The following is a 22,717-nucleotide window of genomic DNA, read 5'->3' on the forward strand; positions in this document are numbered from 1 at the left end:
CCCCCACGCTCCAAGCAGAAATATTAATTATTTTCACACTTAAACGGCTCCAAAAACTTCATTAATGATCCCCAACGTTCAGAAGTGATTCAAGTTGTATTTAAGTAAGCTTAGAAGCCATTGATCAATAACAAGAAACATCAAGCAACTAGAATCAAGAGAGAATCAAAGAGAAAGCATCAAACCTCAAGTTTGAGCATTTCAAGCCTATTTTTCATTCAATATTCATTTTGCTTTCAAGAACACTTATTGTGCTCAATTGTATTCATTCTTGAGTGTTCTTTTTTTTGTTCTAGAATTGTGAAAACAATCTACCTTGTGAGGATTTCCTTGGAAGTTTGCAAATTTGTATTGTTCTCTTTGGGAGAGAGTGTTCTCAAGAATTTGGGGTATAATTCTTGAGGGTTTGTAAGGTTACTCTTTGTCCTCAAAAGAAAGACAAATTAGTGAATTTGTGGAAAACCCTTAGTGTGGATAGCTAAGGTAATGGACGTAGACTTTGGTTGAGAAAGTCGAACCACTCTAAATCGCTGTGCAAATTTCTTTCAATTTTCTGCAAAAGCTTCCACCAAAAATTTTAATTGCCAATTCACCCCCTCTTGGCCATATTCGTCAATCGATTAACTCAACATCAGGTTTAGGTGAAGGGTAACAAACTCTAATCCGATCTGATCGGGGTAATAGTGAAATTTCTTCAAATAAAATTATGGATAATTGTTATAATATTCTCTCTATCTATTTTTAAATTAAGTCCTTAATTTATATTAGGTCAAGTTGGATCATATTTTTACTCTAAAATTCAGGTCGGGTTGGAGTAAGGTGGAGGGTATAAATTTTTTGGGTTGGGTCAAGTCGAGTGGAGGATATATATTTTTAGGTAGAATCAAATTCAGGTGTAGGATATATATTTTTTAGGTTAGGTCGGTTTGACAAAAACCCGACCCGTTGCCATCCCTATGTACATTTAGAGATACTCTCTTTCATGTTTTGTTATGAAAACACTAAATGCATGTTGTACTTAGGGTGAACATTCGATCGAGTTGAGTTAAAAAATTTCGAGTTATTTGAGTTGACGAGTGTATTTTATAACTCAAACTTAACTTGAATTTTTTTCGAGTCAAGTCGAATCGAGTTTAAGAAATTTGAGTTGAGTTATGTGAGTCAAGCTATTCGAGTTTCTATACTAATTTTATTATAATTATTTATAGTATCATGACAAATATTTGTTCCAATTTTTCGACTTTCTCTAATCATATAAGATATATATATTTTATATTCTTTTCACATTAAAATGTTATTCAATATATCAAATACAATATAAAATTATGAAATATATTCATAATATTATATTTTAAAGAAAGCATTTTGAGGGTAAAATATTTATGAGAGTATAAAGGAGTCAATGAATTGATGGGAAGAAAGAATTTACAAACAATTGTAGTCAAAAGACCAAATTGAGTAAAATGTAAAGTTAAAAGACTAAATAAAGAGAGAGTATTATTTTTAGTAAAAAAAATAAGAATTGGAGTTACATTACATAGGTATTCTTAAAACCCTTTTAGGAGCATGTAGTTTAAATTTGGTAAAAAAAAGGACTTAAAATAAAGGATGAATTGAGGAAATAAGGAAATTATGAAAAATTGAGGGACTAAATTTAAAAGTATAAAATTTGCTATAAAAAAGAGTAATTGAAATTATATATGTATTCTACAATGGTTCAAGATCATGTGGTTCAAATTTGATAAAAAAACGTACTTAAAATAAATGATGAATTGAAAAAAATAAGGAAATTATAAAAAATTGAGGGACTAAATTGAAAATTAGAAAATTTATTATAAAAAATAGGAATTGAAAGTACATATGTATTCTACTATGTTTAGGAGCATTTGGTTCAAACTTGGTAAAAAACGGACTTAAAATAAATGATGAATTTAATGAATAATGAAATCAATGACTAAATCGTAAAACTGTCAAAATACTTAGTCAAATTTTTGGTTTTTTTGAGAAACTCGAAATTTCAAAATTTCAATTCGACTTGAACTCGAAAACCGAATTGATAATTCGAGCTGACTCGAATAACTCAAAATTGAAAAAAAAATGATTTTTCGAGTCGAGTCGAGTTTTACTCACCTCTAATTGTATTGATTGTCGACCAATCTTATCTTTAGGTCATAGATTTTGTTACATACTTTGTGAGATTGCATGTTGAGTTCGCTTAACCATACAATTGACTCATATTCATCAATGAAAGTATCTTATCAATAATTTTTGTTATTCTATAGTAGAATGTAGCTATCCAAACGTTGCTTTGTTTCAATATGTTCATTTGGTTTGACAATATCACAAAAAATGACTAAATTGATCTATATTTTTAATACAAGATGTTAAAATTATTGAATTATTTTAAATTAGGATTAAATTGACAGAATGTATAGATTTTGGAGACTAAACTTATTGTTATTATACTAGACACATTAGACTTTTTTTTTAAATTTTAACATAGAGTAATCAATTTCTAATGATATTTTAATGGAGTAGTTAAATTGTAAATTTTAGGAAAAAGTAAACCTATTTGTAACTGAACTAACAATTGAGTGACTTGAAATGTAGTTTACCCAAATGTTATTTATTATATCCGGAAGTTTGAGTTTCTGTTCTTCGGTTAAGGCACTTGAAGACAACTTTCTGCGAACTTTCTAGAAAATAAAAAAAGGTTGTGTTGGCTTGAATTTTTACACCTTTCTTTTGTTTGCTTCATAGACAGGGACTTGTCCTTTTCCTTCTTTTTCATATGAAAATTCATAAGTCTAAATAATATTTATCCTAATTATACTTGAGTGCCTGATTTAATCGTACAAGAAGATTTTATCTGAATTGGGCCTTGGTCAGGTCTCTCTTCAGGGAAGACCCCAGTTAAGAGAATCCCCGTGGTCCTTATAAATTAGGTTAATATAAAAATAAGTATTAAATTATGTTCAAAATTAAAATTTTTGTGTCTAAATTTTTTTTATTAAAAATAGGTATATAATGTTTTTTTATTATACTTTTAGATGTTTGGATCGTAACTGTTATTTTTTTTTGTTATTTGGCACATGTCAGTCATATAAATTTTAAATTTAAAAAAAACTTAAAATTAGTGTTTTATAAAAAAAACCCAAAATGTTTTGAAATTACAAAAAAAATACTTAAATCCGGTCACCACAACCGTCACCAATCGATCAAAATATCAATGGCACTTGACCGCCCGAACACCCAACGGTTGAAACCCCATGATTCAAGAAATAATTGCAAAAAAAAAAGAGTCATTGCAGTGACTCCACGATTTTTTCCGCCGTTGACGATTCTGACGGTTTTTTACCTGTCTGTCATCGGGGAGGGGAACGGGAAGAAGAGATGAGAGGGAGAAAAAACAGGGGACAAGGGAAGGGATGGTAGAAGGTGGGGGGAGTAGGACACGATTGAGGGAGTTTCTAATTTTTTTTTATAAAAAAACTACTTTTTTAATTTTAAGAAATTTTTTTTTAAAAATATAAATGTGACACGTGTCTGTTAATATATATTTTTAATAGTAGACACCTAATAAAAAATTCGTTAGGAACCAAAAATCAATTTTAAATACAATTTAATCGCTTATTTTTATGTTCATCTTATAAATGATAGTAAGATTATAATTGTAGTGTGGAAAATAGAATTTCTTCTATAACATTTTGCATAATTATTTATTTTGTATAAATTTAATTAGCATAATTTGAGTATGATAAAATTTATTTTTATACTTTTTCGTTTTACTCAAATTGTTATTTATTGATTTTTTCTATGATGATTATTATAATTTTGACTTATTATTATTTAAAACTTATTATTGATAAAAATAAATAAATATATATATATATATATATTCTAAAAAGCCTTCAATCAAGTAGTATTGAAATATATATTTTATAAAATTCAAATTTAAAATATTTAAAATAATCTTGACAAATTTTTTTAAAATTTTGACTTTTAAAAGTCAATAAAATATAATTTTAATGAGACAGAGAGAGTATAATTTAATGAGTATTGGTACAAGTGTTGAAATTCAAGAATTTAAGCTTGTAAGGCCAAGTTCGAATTCTACCACCGTAACTCTTGATGGGCAATCTGTAAGTTCCTATATAAATCCCAATTAATTTAAGTATACCCTGGCTGGACGGGAAAACCACTCTTGACCTCAACTTTATTTTACCATAAAAAAATTAACAAATAAATTTAATATATTTATATGTTTTCTCAATGATTTGGGATGATTACATGATAATAATTGTCTAAGATATTTTTTTAACTATTAATAACACATATACATCTTACAAACAACTATTCGAACTTAATACCTTTGAAAATAATAGCATTTCTTTTGACAATTAAGACCACTTGATATATTTATATTATATTCATTTTATTTCATATTATGTTGTAGTGTCATTTTTTTCCATTTTCAAAGTTGTATTTGAGATTAGATATAATTGTATAGGGGTACCTAAGTTATGACTTTCTTCTAAATTGATTCTTAAACTTTAAAATATTTTTTATTAGACCTTAAATTATGACTATTTTAAATTAATTTGTAATTTTAAAATACTTTAAATTAAAATGTCATTTAGTTTGATCATTCTGTTAACATATCATTAACTCTATTAATTAAAAAATAACTCATTTTTAAAAATTACGAGCATGAAATATGTAACCTTTTGGACATAATTTTAAGACTTTCCTCCAAATATATGAACAGAAAAAGACATGAACCATTTAGGCTTTTATTTCGTTGATTAGGTGCAAGATTTGTGAGTTTATTTATTTATTCATTTTCGTAGTTTGCTATCGTTAATTTTTGTGTATCCTTCTCTTCATGTTTTCTCTTTTTAAATTTTTTCGGTTCTTAGTTCTTGTCTATTGCATGAATTTATTTGCAGGATTACTTCCCATTTATAGACGTGCATATTGAAGACTGCATTATTAACACTGTTCAACTATGTATTTATTTATTTAACTATACATGCATTGCATTCTATCTTTATTTTTAATTTTCTGACTGTCGGAGGTCTTCCACGGAAGCTGTTCTCAACCTGACGTTGGGGCAGAGAATAGGGTTTTGTAGTTGTTGTTGTATTTGTGAGTTTATTTAAAATTTTAAATTGACATATTATATTACATTTAAAGATCAAAATTATATTCCATTAAGACTTCAATTGTAAAATTAAAAATTAATCTATTTTATTAACTCATCACGTCATCAAATCGATAATATTTAGTATCTCAGGAAAAAAATATTACTCTCTGTCTCACTGAATGTATTTATTTTGATTTTTAAAATTGTCCCATTCAAAATGTACTATTAGAAAAATCAATAAACAACAACATTTATATTTTTTATCCTTATATGTTCTCCTCTCTTACACCATCAAAATAAATCCGTCAAATATATCAATAACCTTTTAGGCATAATTTTATCATTTTCCTTGGTCAAATATATTTCTTAAAACTATATATATATATATATATATATATATATATATCTTAGTTCTTTATTTAAATATTCTATAGAAGCATAAAAGAAATTATTATAATAATATTAATTATAATTAAAAAATATGAGTAATTTAATATTTTTAATTGAATTTATGCCGATTAAATTGTGATATCAAATTCAATTAGAATTGTAATTATTAATATAAATATTTATAATTTATTTTAAACAAAAACTTATTATTAAATAATAATTCGCACTAGGTAGACCTATGTTTTTTAAATCATCATTAAATTTTATCTCTTTATTTTTATATCTAGTAATATAATATTTTAAATTATTTTTGAACAACATTTAAATATAATAATTTGAATATTTTTTAAAAAAAAAAATAAAATGAAAATTTATTTTAAATGTAAGTTTGAAGAATTAATATCAATTTAATGTTTTTAAATTAAGGGATAAGTAGCTAACTACCCACCTATCTAATTTAACACTGTTTTGTTAAAAAATTTATACTAAATAAAAATTTAAAAAGATTAAGAAAAGCAACTAAAACATTAACAATTGAAAGTTTTGTTTTTCAATGAAATGAAAATTTTCCAAGGTTTATTAGCAAGCCCCTAATATTAATAAACTTAATAAGAATTAATTTAATTTTGCTGTAAAATAAAAGGAACAAATTGAAAAAGAAAGAGGGGTGGAAAGAAAAAAGGCATAAAAAGCTAGAATGAAAAATAAAAATAAAAATAGTAAAATAGAAGGGTCAGAAAGCAAAAACCTAGTTACAAAAATGGCCCTGTTGCTTTCTCACCGAAACTTTTACATATTTATATTTCGATCCTTTAACTAATTTTCCTTTCAATTTACGCCTTAGAGACCCTAAAATTTCCCTATTTCTCTGACCCCTTGGCTTTCGGTTTCTTATTTAACAAACATACCATGTAAAGTCACCCACAAAATCAAAACAGCCATAGCATTCGCCCCTCTTATATATTTCCGCTCCCATTTTTCGCTTCTGGGTGTGTTCTCCTTCTGTTTCATCGTTATCTTCGAAATCTCTCTCGAATTATCTTGAATTTCACGCTCTATAATTTGGATGCCTAAGCATCCATCGCTCTTCTCCATCTCCTTTCTCAGGTCCTCTCTTTAGCTCTTTTGGACTATTAGTGTTCTTTTTATTTCATGTAATCTAATATCTGATATGCTTTGAATATTTTCGAATCTTAATCAATCTTTGATTTTCGTAGTTTAGGTAATGATTTTGTGCTTTATTTGTTTCTATTTATTTATTGGGTGTTTCTTTTGTAGTAATTGAATGTAGAGAAGTAGAGGTGAGATGGCGAATATAAGATCGACTTTGCCTTCGAGGCTTCGCCAGCTTTTGTCTGGTGAAACCATCATCACTCCTTCTATCAAAATCGACTCTGAGCCCGTAAGTCATTGTTCTCGTTATTATCATTTTTAATTTTTAGTTGTTTAGTTTTTCCTGACAAATGCTTTCGGGTTAGGGTTATCGGAGTCTACTACTGTTTGGTAGAACCCTTTAGTGTTTTCAATTATTACTCTATTGTCCTAGTAATTAGTATTTCAATAATGTGTTTGTTTCTTTATGCTTCTTCTGTTAGGTTTTGGTTATATTGGAATGCTTAGCACTTTAGCTGCTTCAGTGATTCTACTGATTGTTTCTGTGCTATTGTGCAGACCTAATAATGTTAGACACCAACATGATTACCTGAAAAAATAACTAGTACACAGTGCTTCAAAATCTTTTTATGAATTATAAACGTATCAAAATTGATAAAAACTTAAGGTGCAATATTGGTTGACAGGATGACGTACGTTTACTCATGAAGATCATTCCTACTGAGTAGGAATATGACGCTTTAAATTAAAAGATATTTTTTTAACAATTAATCTTGGATTAGGAAAATTTTGTCACCAACAGTTCTTATTATGTTCTCACACTATACATTTTCTTTCTGGGAAAGAAAGTTAGGTTAGTAAATTGTGCATTTTGTGTTATTTTGCACTTGGTATGAAGTTTTCTTCATGATTCTAAGCTTTCCTTCTTGTTCTTATTTTTTTTGGGTCAATATATGTCCGGATTTACTTGGTTAACAATTTGTATTCTCCCATTCAATGCTTGCTAAATCATTTTCCAGAGTTTTTAGACAGTTTATATTGATCCATACTAGTTCTTTGGCAACCTTTATTATAATATTTTATTATTGTGTGGTTTAGTGTTGGCGTTTGGAATTGAATGTCATTTGTTATTCTGTAATTTTTTATGGTAATAATCTTTTAGTATTATATATGTTATATTCTATCAAAATGGATATGATATATGGTCAGTGTTTAAAAAGGCGCGCCTAGGCGAGGGTGAAGCGCTTAATTAGGTCTAGGCGAGGCGATTTCAATGAAGCGCAGCAAGGCGCAATTTTTTTTATTTTTTATTATATTTTACATAATAACTTATATATCAACAACAAAAAAGAAGTAAAAATGAAATGCCAGTGAAGAAAAGAGTAAAACATGGTGGGGGTGATTAGAAAAGCCAGTTTCATGGGAGACTTATGAAAATTTGGCGTGAAATACAGATAACTGGGGGGGTGCTTTAACTTATATAATTATTGTTTGTCTTGAAGTTTGAAAGAGAGAAACAAAGGGGGATGAATAGAGGCCATATTTGGTGTTAAAGAAGTGTTAAAAAAGACAACCGATTGAGCATGCAAAATGAGAGAGAGGCATGCATGCACGAATTGAGATTCGTGGAGGAAAAGATAGGTTTCAGTGAGTTTTGTTGCATAGTGATGTGTTCTTGAGCAGCACATTTAGCACATGGTGAAATTTGAATCCATGAGAAAGAAAGAAAAGATTGGAAACACAATTTAGAAATACGAAAATGGAGGATTAGGGTGGATAGAGGAGGGGTTTAGGGTGTAGGTGTTAACAAGGAGGAATACACGTTTGTTGAGAGGTGTGAGGTGGAGGGACAAGAAGGAGACAATAAGAAGTTGATGACAACTCGTTATTAGACTTTTATTTATTGTTTCAGTTTCTTATATGGAATTCTGGACCAAGTAAGAAAGGGGGGGGGGTTTGCTTGGTTCTCAAGGTTCAATGGTTGATGGAACAAAAGTGATGTTTAATACATAAAATGTTGATAATAAATACTCTTTGGTATTTATATTTCATGAGCTGTTCTTTTTGTTTGATTATACAACTGTAAAAAACTTGTATATCTTTTATTTTTAAAAATGCGCCTCACTTCAATAAGGCGCGTGCCTTGCGTCTTGCGCCTTGGCTATTAAACCCCTATCGCCTTAGTGTGCCTTGCACCCTTTTTAACACTGTATATGGTACACATACATGTTTGTATGTTTATATGTATTATCTATTTAGAGATGTTAATAGCTTTTATAAGGCTCCTCAATCTATTTTTAGTTAGATGTTTGCTTGTTATGCATTTTGGACATTTGAAAAAGTGCTGCTTATCTCCTTGATAGCATATATTTTCTGTTGCTACTATTTTGTTAGAAGATTGATATAATTTTTTTATTTTTTCTGTGTGAAATTTGAGCATGTTTCATAAAAGGCAATTAGCAACAAATATTCCAATGCAATAGTCTTGTAAATATAATCATGATCCACCAGTTAGCCAAATACTTAGAAAACTTTTTATAAATTAAACACAAGGTATTTCTTGAGTTCCCAACCATTAAATAATTCCATCAGTTTGCTTCACATGATCACATCATAAATCCTCAATGTCTCTTTAATTTTATCCTTTAAAATAAGTTATTTTATTGTTTACTTTATTTCTCATATTGGTTTGACTCCCACTGCCCTTTAGGGAGTAATGAGTCAACACAATTTATTCACATCATTTGGGGAATATATGCGTGTATTGCCGTTTATTAATGGTTGCTGCTAATCTTGCTTAAATGGAATTTATACTGGTTTCAAAGAGCTTGTTGGAGTGGCTTTTAAAGCTTCTTTCCATGCTCCTTTTTTCCTTCAAAAAATATATATTTTTCTGGTAATTAACTTTTACATTACTGTCACTTGCAGCCGCCTCAAATTAAAGCATTTATTGATAATGTGATCCAGAGTCCATTACAGGATATAGCAATACCTCTTTCAGGCTTTCGATGGGAGTACAGTAAGGTGGTTTTTTATATTTATTATCTTTTGTTTATCCTTTATTTTATTTTAAGCCACTCACTTGCTTGTTGCTTTCAATCAGGGGAATTTTCATCATTGGAGGCCACTGTTTCTTCATTTTGATACATATTTCAAGACTTACTTATATTGTAGGAATGATCTTCTACTATCATATAAAAATGTAGAAGATGATAGTCCATTTCCGAAGCATACAGTTCTTCAAATACTACGAGTAATGCAAACAATCTTAGAGAATTGCCACAAGAAGAGCTCATTTGATGGCTTGGAGGTATGCTACGATGGAATCATATTGTTCTTTTAACTACAGTGACTTGCAAACTTGTAAATGTATGGTATGCTCTATGTCTTTCAATGTTGTGTTATCTAATACAACTTACATTCTCCTTTCAGCACTTCAAGCTTCTACTTTCATCCACTGATCCCGAAGTTCTTATAGCTGCATTGGAGACTCTTTCTGCTCTTGTTAAAATAAATCCGTCTAAGGTCCATGGTAGTGGTAAGTTGTTTGGATGTGGCTCAGTAAACAGCTATCTTCTGTCTCTTGCTCAGGGATGGGGAAGCAAGGAGGAGGGATTGGGCCTGTGCACGTGTGTATTGGCAAATGAGAGACCACAGGATGAAGGGCTTAGCTTGTTTCCATCAGACATGGAAAATGATTGTGATAAGTCTCAACATCGGATTGGGTCTAGCCTTTATTTTGAATTGCATGGGCTCAATTCTCAAAGCACCGAAGAAGGCATTGGCAATTTAAGTTCTACGAGAGTTATACACATTCCAGATCTGCATTTGCGGAAGGAGGATGATCTGTTGATAATGAAGCAGTGTATTGAGCAGTATAGTGTACCACATGAGCTCCAGTTTTCATTGCTAACAAGAATTAGATATGCACATGCCTTCCGGTCGCCCAGGATATGCAGGTTGTATAGCAGGATTTGCCTTCTTGCATTTATTGTGCTTGTCAAGTCTAGTGACGCTAATGATGAGCTGACATCATTTTTTGCAAATGAACCAGAGTATACAAATGAATTAGTCAGGATAGTGCGGTCGGAAGAAACTATTCCGGGAGATATTAGAACTCTTGCAATGCTTGCATTGGTTGCTCAGTTAGCTGCATATTCAGCATCTCATGACCGAGCACAAATTTTGAGTGGATCAAGTATTAGTTTTACTGCAGGGAATCGGATGATCCTCCTGAATGTGCTCCAGAAGGCAGTTTTATCACTCAAAGGTTTTAGTGATCCATCATCTCTGTCTTTTATTGAGGCTCTTCTTCAGTTCTATCTGCTTCATATCACATCATCCTCTGCATCAGGGAGTAATATTAGAGGGTCAGTAATGATTCCAACCTTTTTACCTCTTTTGGAGGATTCTGACCCAAATCATATGCATCTCGTCTACTTGGCTGTAAAAGCTCTACAGAAGCTAATGGATTACAGTAGTTCAGCTGTAACATTGCTTAGAGAACTGGGTGGAGTGGAGCTTCTAGCTCAGAGGCTACAGATAGAAGTTCATAGAGCTATTGGTATATCGGGTGGAAACGATAATTCAATGGTATATGGTGAATGCTCTGGATACAGTGATGACCAGTTGTATTCCCAAAAGAGGCTTATCAAGATACTTTTGAAGGCTCTTGGCTCTGCTACATATGCCCCTGCAAACTCCACTAGACTGCAGAATACTAATGAAAATTCACTGCCTGGTACATTGTCGCTCATTTTTGGGAATGCAGATAAATTTGGAGGGGATATTTACTACTCTGCTGTGACTGTTATGAGTGAAATTATTCATAAAGATCCCATATGTCTTCCTGCACTGCTTGATTTGGGTCTTCCGGATGCCTTTTTGTCTTCAGTGTTATCTGGCATACTTCCATCTTCAAAGGCTATAAAATGTCTCCCAAATGGCATTGGTGCCATATGTCTTAATGCCAAAGGCTTGGAGGCCGTGAAAGAAACTTCAGCATTGCGATTCCTTGTTGACATCTTTACTAGCAAGAAGTATGTGCTGCTGATGAATGAAGCAATTGTTCCTTTTGCTAATGCAGTTGAAGAGCTTTTGCGCCATGTAGCTTCATTGAGAAGCAGTGGTGTTGATATCATCATTGAAATTGTAAATAGAATCGATTCCTTTGGGGGCAGTAGTAGTTTCTCTGGGTCATCTGTGGAAAAAGTTAATGAGAGCACTGCAATGGAGACTGATTCTGAAGAAAAAGGAAATGAAGAGCACTGTTCTGTGGTGGATTCTGTAACTGAAGGAATCAGTGACGAGCAATTTCTTCAATTGTGCATTTTGCATCTGATGGTATTGCTTCATAGAACTACAGAGAACTCTGAAACATGTCGGCTGTTTGTGGAGAAATCAGGAATTGATGCTCTACTTAAGCTTCTTTTGAGGCCCAGTATTGTAAAATCATCGGAGGGCATGTCTATTGCTTTACATAGCACCATGGTTTTTAAAGGGTTTACACAGCATCACTCTGCTCCTCTAGCTCGTGCATTTTGTTCTTCTCTTATAGAACATTTGAAGAAAGTTTTGAGTGGATTTGGTTCAGCTTCAGGGTCCTTTTTACTGGATCCTAAGTTGACGCCTGAAGATGGAATCTTTTCTCCCCTTTTCCTCATTGAGTTCCTTCTATTTCTTGCTGCTTCTAAAGACAATCGCTGGGTTAGTGCTTTGCTTGCTGAACTTGGAAATGACAGCAAAGAAGTTCTGGAAGATCTTGGTTGTGTTCATCGTGAAATTTTATGGCAGATCTCTCTCCTTGAAGATGCCAAGCTTGAACTGGATGATGATGATGCTAGTGCTAGTTCTGCTGAGCCTGATTCACAGCAACAGGAATCCAGTGCAACTGATGAGGAAGATCAAAGGTTGAACTCCTTTAGACGGTTCCTTGATCCATTATTAAGGAGGACATCGGGATGGAGTTCTGAATCCCAGTTCTTTGACCTCATAAACCTTTATCGTGACCTTGGACGAACTAGTGGCTTTCATCAGAGATTGGGTATTGATGGTTTAAACACTTGGTTTGGAGCTAATCATTCTACCACATCAAATGCTTCTGGAACTGCCAACAAAAAGGATTATGACAAGCGGAGATCTTATCACACCTCTTGCTGTGATATGATGAGGTCCCTTTCTTTGCACATCACCCATTTATTTCAAGAGTTGGGAAAAGTGATTTTACTTCCTTCTCATCGTCGGGATGATACTGTTAATGCATCCCCTGCATCAAAATTTGTTGCCTTTGGTTTTGCCTCTATTGCATTGAGTCACATGAACTTCGGAGGTTATGTAAATTCTTCAGGTTCAGAAGCATCCATATCAACTAAGTGTCGCTACTTTGGGAAGGTTATTGATTTCATTGATGGTGTTCTCCAGGACAGTCCCGATTCTTGTAATGCTATTATATTAAACTGCTTATATGGATGTGGAGTTGTTCAATCAATTTTGACTACTTTCGAAGCTACCAGCCAATATCTATTTGAAGTTAATAGGGCACCAGCATCTCCAATGGATATGGATGATGGTAATGTAAAGCAGGGTGAAAAGGAACTCGGAGATCATGCTTGGATATATGGTGCATTAGCTAGCTGTGGTAGACTTCTGGCTCACCTGGTGGCATCTTCTTTTATTTTGTCTCCATTCACTAAACACCTGCTGGTGCAACCACTTGGAAGTGGAGAGATACCTTTCCCAAGGGATGCTGAAACTTTTGTAAAGGTTCTTCAATCTATGGTGCTCAAGGCTGTGCTTCCTGTATGGACACATCCACAGTTTACTGATTGCAGCTATGATTTCATCACTGCAGTTATTTCTATCATTAGGCATATTTACTCTGGTGCTGAAGTGAAAGATGTTCCCAGCAGAAATAGTGCTCGTATTACGAGCCCCCCTCCTAATGAAACTGCCATAGCAACAATTGTAGAGATGGGATTTTCCAGGTCTAGGGCAGAAGAAGCTCTGAGGCAAGTTGGATCTAATAGTGTGGAGTTGGCAATGGAGTGGCTATTCTCACATCCAGAGGAAACCCAGGAGGAGGATGAACTTGCTCGTGCACTTGCCATATCTCTTGGGAACTCTGAAACTGACACAAATTTAGATGTTACAAATGAAAGTAACCAGGAACTTGAAGAAGAGATGGTCCAACTTCCTCCTGTTGAGGAATTGTTGGCAACATGTACAAAGCTGCTTCAAATGAAGGAACCTCTAGCCTTCCCAGTTAGAGATCTCCTTGTATTAATATGCTCCCAAAATGATGGCCAATATAGGTCCAGTGTCATTTCCTTTATTCTTGACCAAGTGAGAGATTCTACTTCTGAGGACAGAAACAATTCTCTGCTTCCTGCCCTTTTCCATGTTCTTGCTTTAATTCTTTACGAGGATGTGGGGGCACGGGAAATTGCCTCAAAGGCTGGACTGGTAAAACTTGCGACTGATTTACTTTCTGAGTGGGATTCTGGTTCAATAGACAAGGAGAAGGGTCAAGCTCCAAAGTGGGTAACAACTGCTTTCCTTGCTCTTGATAGGCTACTTCAGGTGGATAAAAAATTGAATACTGAAATTGTTGAACAGTTGAAAAGGGACATTGTTAGTAGTCAGCAGACATCTGTTAGTATTGATGAGTATAAAAATGGTAAGTTGCATTCTTCATTTGCGTCTGCAAGACATATTGATCATCACGAGCAGAAGAGACTGATAGAGATTGCTTGTAGTTGTATAAGAAACCGGTTTCCATCTGAAACAATGCATGCTGTCCTACAACTATGTGCTACTCTTACTAGAACCCATTCTATTGCTGTTTATTTTCTTGATGGCGGGGGTGTAACTTCACTTCTTTCATTGCCAACAAATAGTCTTTTTCCTGGGTTTGATAATGTGGCTGCTACCATTATCCATCATGTCCTTGAAGATCCCCAAACCTTGCAGCAGACAATGGAAACTGAGATAAAGCACAGTCTTTCGGCTATGGCTAACAGGCATTCTAATGGAAGGATCAGTCCATGTAATTTTCTCGCCAACCTAAGTTCTGTCATTTCACGTGACCCAGTTATATTTATGCAGTCTGTTAAGTCTCTCTGTCAAGTTGAGATGGTTGGTGAGAGACCTATGTTGTTCTGATCAAAAACCGTGATAAAGATAAATTGAAGGAAAAAGAAAATGAGAAGGAGAAAGCATCTGACAAAGATAAAACACAACACAGTGATGGAAAGGGTAATTTGTGCTATGTGAATTCAGCAGGTCCTGGTAATGGGCATGGGAAGTCTAATGATTCAAATTCTAAGTCAGTTAAAATGCATAGAAAATCTCCTCAAAGCTTTGTAAATATGATTGAGCTTCTTTTGGATTCAGTTAGTGCATTTGTTCCTCCCTTGACAGATGATATCAGCATAGAGGTGTCTGTTGATGCACCATCATCAACTGATATGGAGATTGATGTTTCTGCCAGCAAGGGTAAAGGAAAAGCCATTGCAACTGTGTCTGAGGAGAATGAAGCTTCTGGGCAAGATGCTTCTGCATCACTTGCGAAGATGGTCTTCATCTTGAAACTTTTGTCTGAGATTATGTTGATGTACGCGTCCTCTGTTCATGTGCTGCTCCGGAGAGAGGGTGAAATTAGTAGCTGCAGGGTCCCTTATCAGAGGAGCTCAGCTGCTTTATCCAGTTGTGGAATATTTCACCACTTCCTTCACAATTTTATTCCATGTTCCCGGAGTTCAAAGAAGGAAAGGAAAATTGATGGTGACTGGAGGCATAAACTAGCAGTCAGGGCCAGTCAATTTCTGGTTGCATCTTGTGTGCGGTCTGCAGAGGCCAGGAAGAGAGTATTTACTGAGATTAATTGCATTTTCAATGACTTTGTTGATTCCTGTGAAGGTTTCAAACCTCCAAGTAGTGATATGCGGACCTTTGTTGATCTATTGAATGATATACTAGTTGCTCGTACACCAATTGGTTCATGCATCTCAGCAGAAGCTTCTGCCACTTTTATTGATGTTGGTTTGGCTGCATCATTAATACGTATGCTTGAAGTGTTGGATTTGGATCATGCTGAGTCATCTAAAGTCGCAACAGGGATCATCAAAGCTTTGGAACTTGCAACCAAGGAATATGTTCATTCTGCTGATTCTTCTGCTGTCAAAGGTGAGAATTCTGTCAAACCTGCTGATCACAATCAGTCCGGGGGAGCAGATAATATTGCTGATGCATCACAGTCCATGGAAATGGCATTTCAGTCCAATCGTGATTCTGTTGCAGCTGACTGCGGTGAACCATTCAATACTGTTCAAAATTATGGTGGGTCTGAAGCTGTTACAGATGATATGGATCATGACCAGGATCTTGATGGAAGTTTTGGTCCTGCTACTGAAGATGGTTATATGCGAGAAACTTCTGAGGATGGAAGGGGTCTTGGAAATGGTGTAGAAAATCTGGGGATTCATTTTGAAATCCAGCCTCATGAGCAAGAAAACCTTGATGATGATGAGGATGAGGATGAGGAGATGTCTGGAGATGAGGGGGATGAAGTGGATGAAGATGATGATGACGAAGATGAGGACCATAATGATTTGGAGGAAGATGATGTACATCACCTGTCTCATCCTGATACAGATCAAGATGATCATGAGATTGATGATGATGAATTTGATGATGCAGTATTGGAGGACGATGATGAGGATGATGGTGATGTTGGTGGAGTTATTCTAAGGCTAGAGGAGGGTCTCAATGGAATGGGTATGTTTGATCAAATTGAGTTGTTTGGCAGAGACCACAGCTTTGCTGTTGAAACTCTTCATGTAATGCCAGTTGAAGTTTTTGGCTCTAGACGTCATGAACGTACAACATCTATTTACAGTCCTTTGGGGCGCAGTGGTGAGAATTCAGGCTCTTCAACACATCCTCTTTTAGTGGGACCTTCATCACTGCACTCAGCCTCTACAAGGCAGTCAGGTTTTTATTTTCCGTATTTTGATATATAGTTTTTGTAATTTACAGTTTAAAGCCTTGTTAATGTGTTCTACATTATATTTTTAACAAACCTCCACCTTTCTCTAGTTTGGTCTTCTCCAGAAAATTCCCGTGATATGATTCATTCAAACAGAAACTCAGACAGCACCTCATCACGGTTGGATACTATTTTCCGCTCTTTAAGGAATGGGCGTAACAACCAGCGTTTCAACTTGTGGGTTGATGAGAGCCAGCAAAGCAATGGGTCAAGTGCAGCCACTGTTCCACAAGGCCTTGAAGAGCTGCTTGTTTCCCAACTCAGGCGGCCTGTCCCTGAGATATCTTCTGATCACAACACAGCTATGATGGAACCTCAGACCCATGATGAAGGTAGTCAGTTACAGGGATCAGGGCCGGCGAAAGACATGAGATACCTGTTGTAAGCAACGAAAGTAGTGAAAATTCTAATGTGGCTCTATCTTCTGTAGCAATTGATAGCTCTCTCCATTCTGATGGGAGACCTGCAGTTACTGCTTCTCTGCCAGGAACAGATGCATCAAACATACATCCACAATCTGTTGAAATGCAATTTGATCAGAATGATGCAGCTGTTCGTGTTATTGAAGCAGCGAGCCAAGAAAGTAGTGGTAGTGGGGCTACTTTAGGGGAAAGCTTGCGCAGCCTTGATGTTGAGATTGGAAGTGCAGATGGCCATGATGATGGTGGAGAAAGGCAAGGTTCTTCTGACAGAATTGCTGATCCACAGGCTGTGCGTGCAAGAAGAACAAATGTGGCTTTTGGGAATTCTACTGCTGTTGATGGGAGAGATGTACCTCTTCATAGTGTTGCTGAGGTTTCAGAGAATTCTAGTCGAGAAACAGATCAGGATTGTACAGCTGCTGAGCAGCAGATGAATAGTGACGGAGGAGTTGCGTAGTGAAGTTCTTTCAGCTGAGCAGGGTCCAGTGGCACAGCCTTCAAATGCTGAACAACAGAATTCTGAGGATATTGATCCTGAATTTCTTGCTGCCCTTCCCCCAGACATCCGAGCTGAAGTCCTCGCACAACAGCAAGCTCAAAGGGTTCATCAATCTCAAGAGCTTGAAGGTCAACCAGTTGAAATGGACACGGTCTCAATAATTGCAACATTTCCTTCTGATTTAAGGGAAGAGGTATGATTCTTGTTATATTGTGGTTAAATCTTAAGTTGAATGTCTAAAAATTTTGTCCTTTTGTTATTTTTTATTCTCAGGTTCTATTAACATCTTCTGATGCTGTTCTTGCTAATCTCACACCTGCCCTTGTGGCCGAGGCAAACATGTTGCGCGAGAGATTTGCACATCGCTATCATAATCGTAACTTGTTTGGGATGTACCCTAGGAATCGCAGAGGTGAATCTTCTAGGAGAGGTGAAGGTATTCGATCCAGCTTTGACAGGATGGGGGGAAGTATTGTGTCGCGCAGATCTGTTTCTGCCAGGCTAATTGAAGCTGAAGGCACCCCTTTAATTGGCGCAGAAGCTCTTCAAGCAATGGTTCGGCTACTTCGCATGGTGCAGGTGCTGTCACAGTAAATTTTTCTTTTTGATGTTTATCTTTGATTTTGATTTATACACTTAACATTTTTGATCTTGCAGCCACTATATAAAGGTTCATTGCAGAAGCTTCTCTTGAATTTATGTACCAATAATGAAACCAGAACAGAGTTGGTTAAAATCTTGATGGGCATGTTGACGCTTGATACAAGAAAGCCCGTCAGTTATTCAAATTCAATTGAACCACCGTACAGGCTTTATGGTTGTCGGAATAATGTGATGTATTCTCGTCCTCAACATTTTGATGGTGAGATATTATATACACATGATTTGAGTTCACGACCCTTGGTGATTCAATGTGGATGCCATCATAACATTTTCATTTTTCTCATCCATTTTTTAGAACAATTTATCCTATCGAGGATGGTTCTTTTACTTCTTAGTCTTAATGAGTTTAATATCTGGAGAAGTTTTGTGGTTTTGTTCATGATATAACCTGTAGTATTTGGGTTCTGAGCGGTTTCTTTAATCCTGTACTTCTCTCCTTGTAGGAGTTCCTCCTTTGGTGTCTAGGCGAGTTCTTGAAACTCTCACTTACTTGACTAGAAACCATCCATATGTTGCTAAGATCTTTCTTCAGCTTAAATTGCCGTTTCCTACCCTGAAGGAGTTAAGAAATAATGATCAGTCACGTGGAAAAGCATTGATGACTGAGGAGCAGGAGGAAGGAAACATGTCCATTGCATTGCTTTTGAGCCTTCTCCATCAACCCCTGTACTTGAGAAGTATAGTGCATCTTGAGCAGGTGATAAGTGATTACCTTGATAAATTAAACAAATTTTCATCTTCGTGTTCATTATTTGCTCATTTATGATTTTGCTCCAGTCGCTTAACCTGTTGGATGTCATCATTGACCATGCGGAAAGGAAACCTCTTTTGAAGGCATCTTCCACAGAACAGACACCTGCTTTGCAAATTTCAATGTCTGATGACATCAATGCCGAGAATCCTGACGCTCCTGTGGCTGCCAAATCACCTTTAAAGCCTGTTGATTCATCCACACCTTCAACATCTTGTGCAAGTAAGGAGTGTGATGCACAGAGTGTACTGACCAATCTCCCACAAATGGAGCTCCGGCTTTTATGTTCATTGCTTGCACGGGAAGGGTAAGTTATATGTCTCTTTATGCCATATATTTTTACAGAAGTCTATGTTCCCACCATTTCTCTTATGCGTCAGTTGTAGATAAGTTGTGTAACTTCTGGATTGAAACTGATGCTGACCCCCCCCCCAAACACCAACAAAAACAAACTTCACCTGCCCACCTACCACCGCACACACACCACGGGAAAATAAAATACATCTTAGAGAATGGGTTTTGCAGTTAGCACCTCTTGATGAATTTCTTTTCTTTGTTAAATCTTGAATATATATATTTTCTTCTATTTGCTTGGATTCATGTGGTCTTTCCTGCCAGTTTGTCAGATAATGCATATAGTCTGGTGGCGGACGTAATGAAAAAGCTGGTTGCTATTGCTCCAAGCCATTGTCATCTTTTTATTTCTGAGCTAGCAGATGCTGTACAAAATTTGATTAAATCTGCCATGGATGAGTTAAAGATGTTCAGTGAAGCTGTGAAAGCTCTACTCAGCACAACATCTTCTGATGGAGCTGCAATTTTAAGGGTTTTACAGGCTCTAAGTTCTCTTGTTACCTCAATAACTGAGAAAGAGAAGGATCTTCAGCTGCTTCCTGAAACAGAGCGTTCTGCTGCTCTTTCTCAGGTGTGTGACATTAATACAGCCTTAGAACCTTTGTGGATAGAGTTGAGCACTTGCATAAGCAAAATTGAGATCTATTCAGATTCTGCACCAGATTTATTAGCTCCATCCAGGACTTCCACTTCAAGACAATCTCGTTTAACATCACCGCTACCTGCAGGCACGCAGAACATCTTACCATATATAGAATCTTTCTTTGTGACGTGCGAGAAATTACATCCTGCACAACCAGGTTCTGGTAGTGATTTTGGCATGGCTGTACTTTCTGATGTTGAGGATGCCAGCACCCCATCTGGTGGCCAGCAGAAAACTACTGCTGTCTCAAAATTCAATGAAAAACATGTTGCCTTTGTGAAGTTCTCAGAGAGGCATAGGAAGTTGTTAAATACTTTCATCCGCCAGAATCCTGGGCTCCTTGAGAAGTCATTTTCACTCCTGCTGAAGGTTCCGCGCTTTGTCGATTTTGATAATAAACGTGCTCACTTCAGGTCCAAAATAAAGCATCAAAAGCATCAACAACGTGATCATCATCACAGTCCTCTAAGGATATCGGTTAGAAGAGCTTACATACTTGAGGATTCATATAACCAACTACGGATGCGGTCAACTCAAGATTTGAAGGGGAGGTTGACTGTTCACTTCCAAGGAGAGGAAGGTATTGATGGTGGTGGGCTTACAAGGGAATGGTACCAGCTGTTGTCCAGGGTTATATTTGACAAAGGTGCATTGCTTTTCACAACAGTGGGCAATGAGTCAACATTCCAGCCTAACCCCAATTCTGTCTACCAAACTGAACATCTTTCATACTTCAAATTTGTTGGGCGAGTTGTTAGTATCTTCTCTTGTTTCCTATTGGATTGACACACTTTTTTCGTTGGAACTTTTTATTCACTTGTAACTGAAATTTTCCAGGTTGGCAAAGCACTTTTTGATGGGCAGCTCTTGGATGTCCACTTTACTCGATCTTTCTATAAGCATATCTTGGGTGCCAAAGTTACTTACCATGACATTGAAGCAATCGATCCTGATTACTTCAAAAACCTAAAGTGGATGCTCGAGGTCTGTCATATGCCAAATTTCTACATTTCCCCCCTTTTTCTTAAGTACAGATCAAGCAATTGAGTTTGTTAGTTTGCTGGCATTTACCTTTCACGGTTCATTTGAGAGTATCATTTTCCAGCTTTTCTTCCCCCTTAACTTTTTTCATTGTTTGTTTTTAGAATGATATTAGTGATGTCCCCGATCTTACATTTAGCATTGATGCTGATGAGGAGAAGCTAATATTATATGAAAGGACAGAGGTACTGATTATTTTCATTGATTCTTTCATGAAGCCCTTTGTGGCAAAACCATTTTCTTGGTCATAAAATCTGCTTTACCATATACGATGCAGGTGACTGACTATGAACTGATTCCTGGCGGCCGGAACATCAAAGTTACTGAGGAGAATAAACACCAGTACGTTGATTTAGTTGCTGAGCATCGTTTGACCACTGCTATTCGTCCTCAAATAAATGCATTTTTGGAAGGCTTCAATGAATTAATTCCCAGGGTATTAATATCCATTTTTAACGATAAGGAGCTCGAGTTACTGATAAGTGGTCTTCCAGAAATAGATTGTAAGCCAATAAATTTAATGTTAGAATGCTTTATTTTGCCACCATCTTCTGAATATTGACCTGATTTGTGATTCATCTTTCCTAGTGGATGATATGAGGGCAAACACCGAGTACTCTGGTTATAGTACTGCATCACCTGTTATACAGTGGTTTTGGGAGGTTGTTCAAGGGTTCAGTAAGGAGGACAAAGCTCGGCTTCTACAGTTTGTGACGGGCACCTCAAAGGTATTTCAACACCGAAATTGTCAGATAAATACTATTTGTATTTGTCATTTAAAGTGATTAACTGTAGTTAAATCTAAAGGTTGACTATTTAGTACTTGAATTAGGATTCAGGTATTAAAAATAACCTGTCTATTTCTTTCAAGTTTGTAGAGAAATATATTAGTTTAGAAGATTACTTTTGTTTCATAACAGATCTCAAATACCAATTCTCGATATCTGTAATTTCACAGGTGCCTTTCAACCACTTGCCTCTGCTCACACCTGGTAATCAATCAGCCCTGTCATCTCTATGTTATTTCTCCATATATAATACTTAGCTCGTTAATTGTGCTACTCTGCTTTTTCGGCCCCTAAGAAGCGTATCAGCTAATGGTTTCCTTCTTTTCAGGTTTTCTGCAATTTGCATTGTGTTACACTTATAGACCTTTGTTTGTGATTAATGCAGTTTCAATCAATTGGATTTACCCGAGTATCCATCGAAGGAACATCTAGAAGAGAGATTGTTGCTCGCAATTCACGAAGCCAATGAAGGGTTTGGATTTGGTTAAGATTAATTATAATGTAGATAGCCATCGGACGGGATTGGGATCTTGTTATGGGGGTTTAAAGGGGACTTGAGAGCCGACTTTTGAACTGATACATATTTATATTTTCTATAGTCACATATCAACTATTCGAATGGCTCTGGCAGTTTTAAATTTGCCATCATTTTCCTTCATTTCTCTCTTTCAGGTTCAGAAGAACAAACGAAGGTCGAAGAGGCTCACTTTTGATATAAACTTGAGTAAGGTTAAAACGGTTTAAATGCCAAAATGATAGTATTGGGAAATGATTTGTTCTAAAATGATCTTATATGAAACATCGACCTGCTTAAATGGTGGTTAGTTTTTATTCTCAAGTATGAAAAAAAATTATAATTGAA

The 22,717-nt window shown here is 35.4% G+C and overlaps 1 pseudogene; it reads left to right on the top strand.

Moving 5' to 3' along the window:
* Window positions 1-6,487: 6,487 nt before the first annotated feature.
* LOC120154528 lies at window positions 6,488-22,435 on the top strand (annotated as a pseudogene).
* The last annotated feature ends 282 nt before the right edge of the window (window positions 22,436-22,717 follow it).

This window comes from Hibiscus syriacus, unplaced genomic scaffold, assembly GCF_006381635.1.
Source record: "Hibiscus syriacus cultivar Baekdansim isolate YM2019G1 unplaced genomic scaffold, ASM638163v2 tig00111131_pilon, whole genome shotgun sequence".
In the NCBI taxonomy this organism is placed as follows: Eukaryota; Viridiplantae; Streptophyta; class Magnoliopsida; order Malvales; family Malvaceae; genus Hibiscus; species Hibiscus syriacus.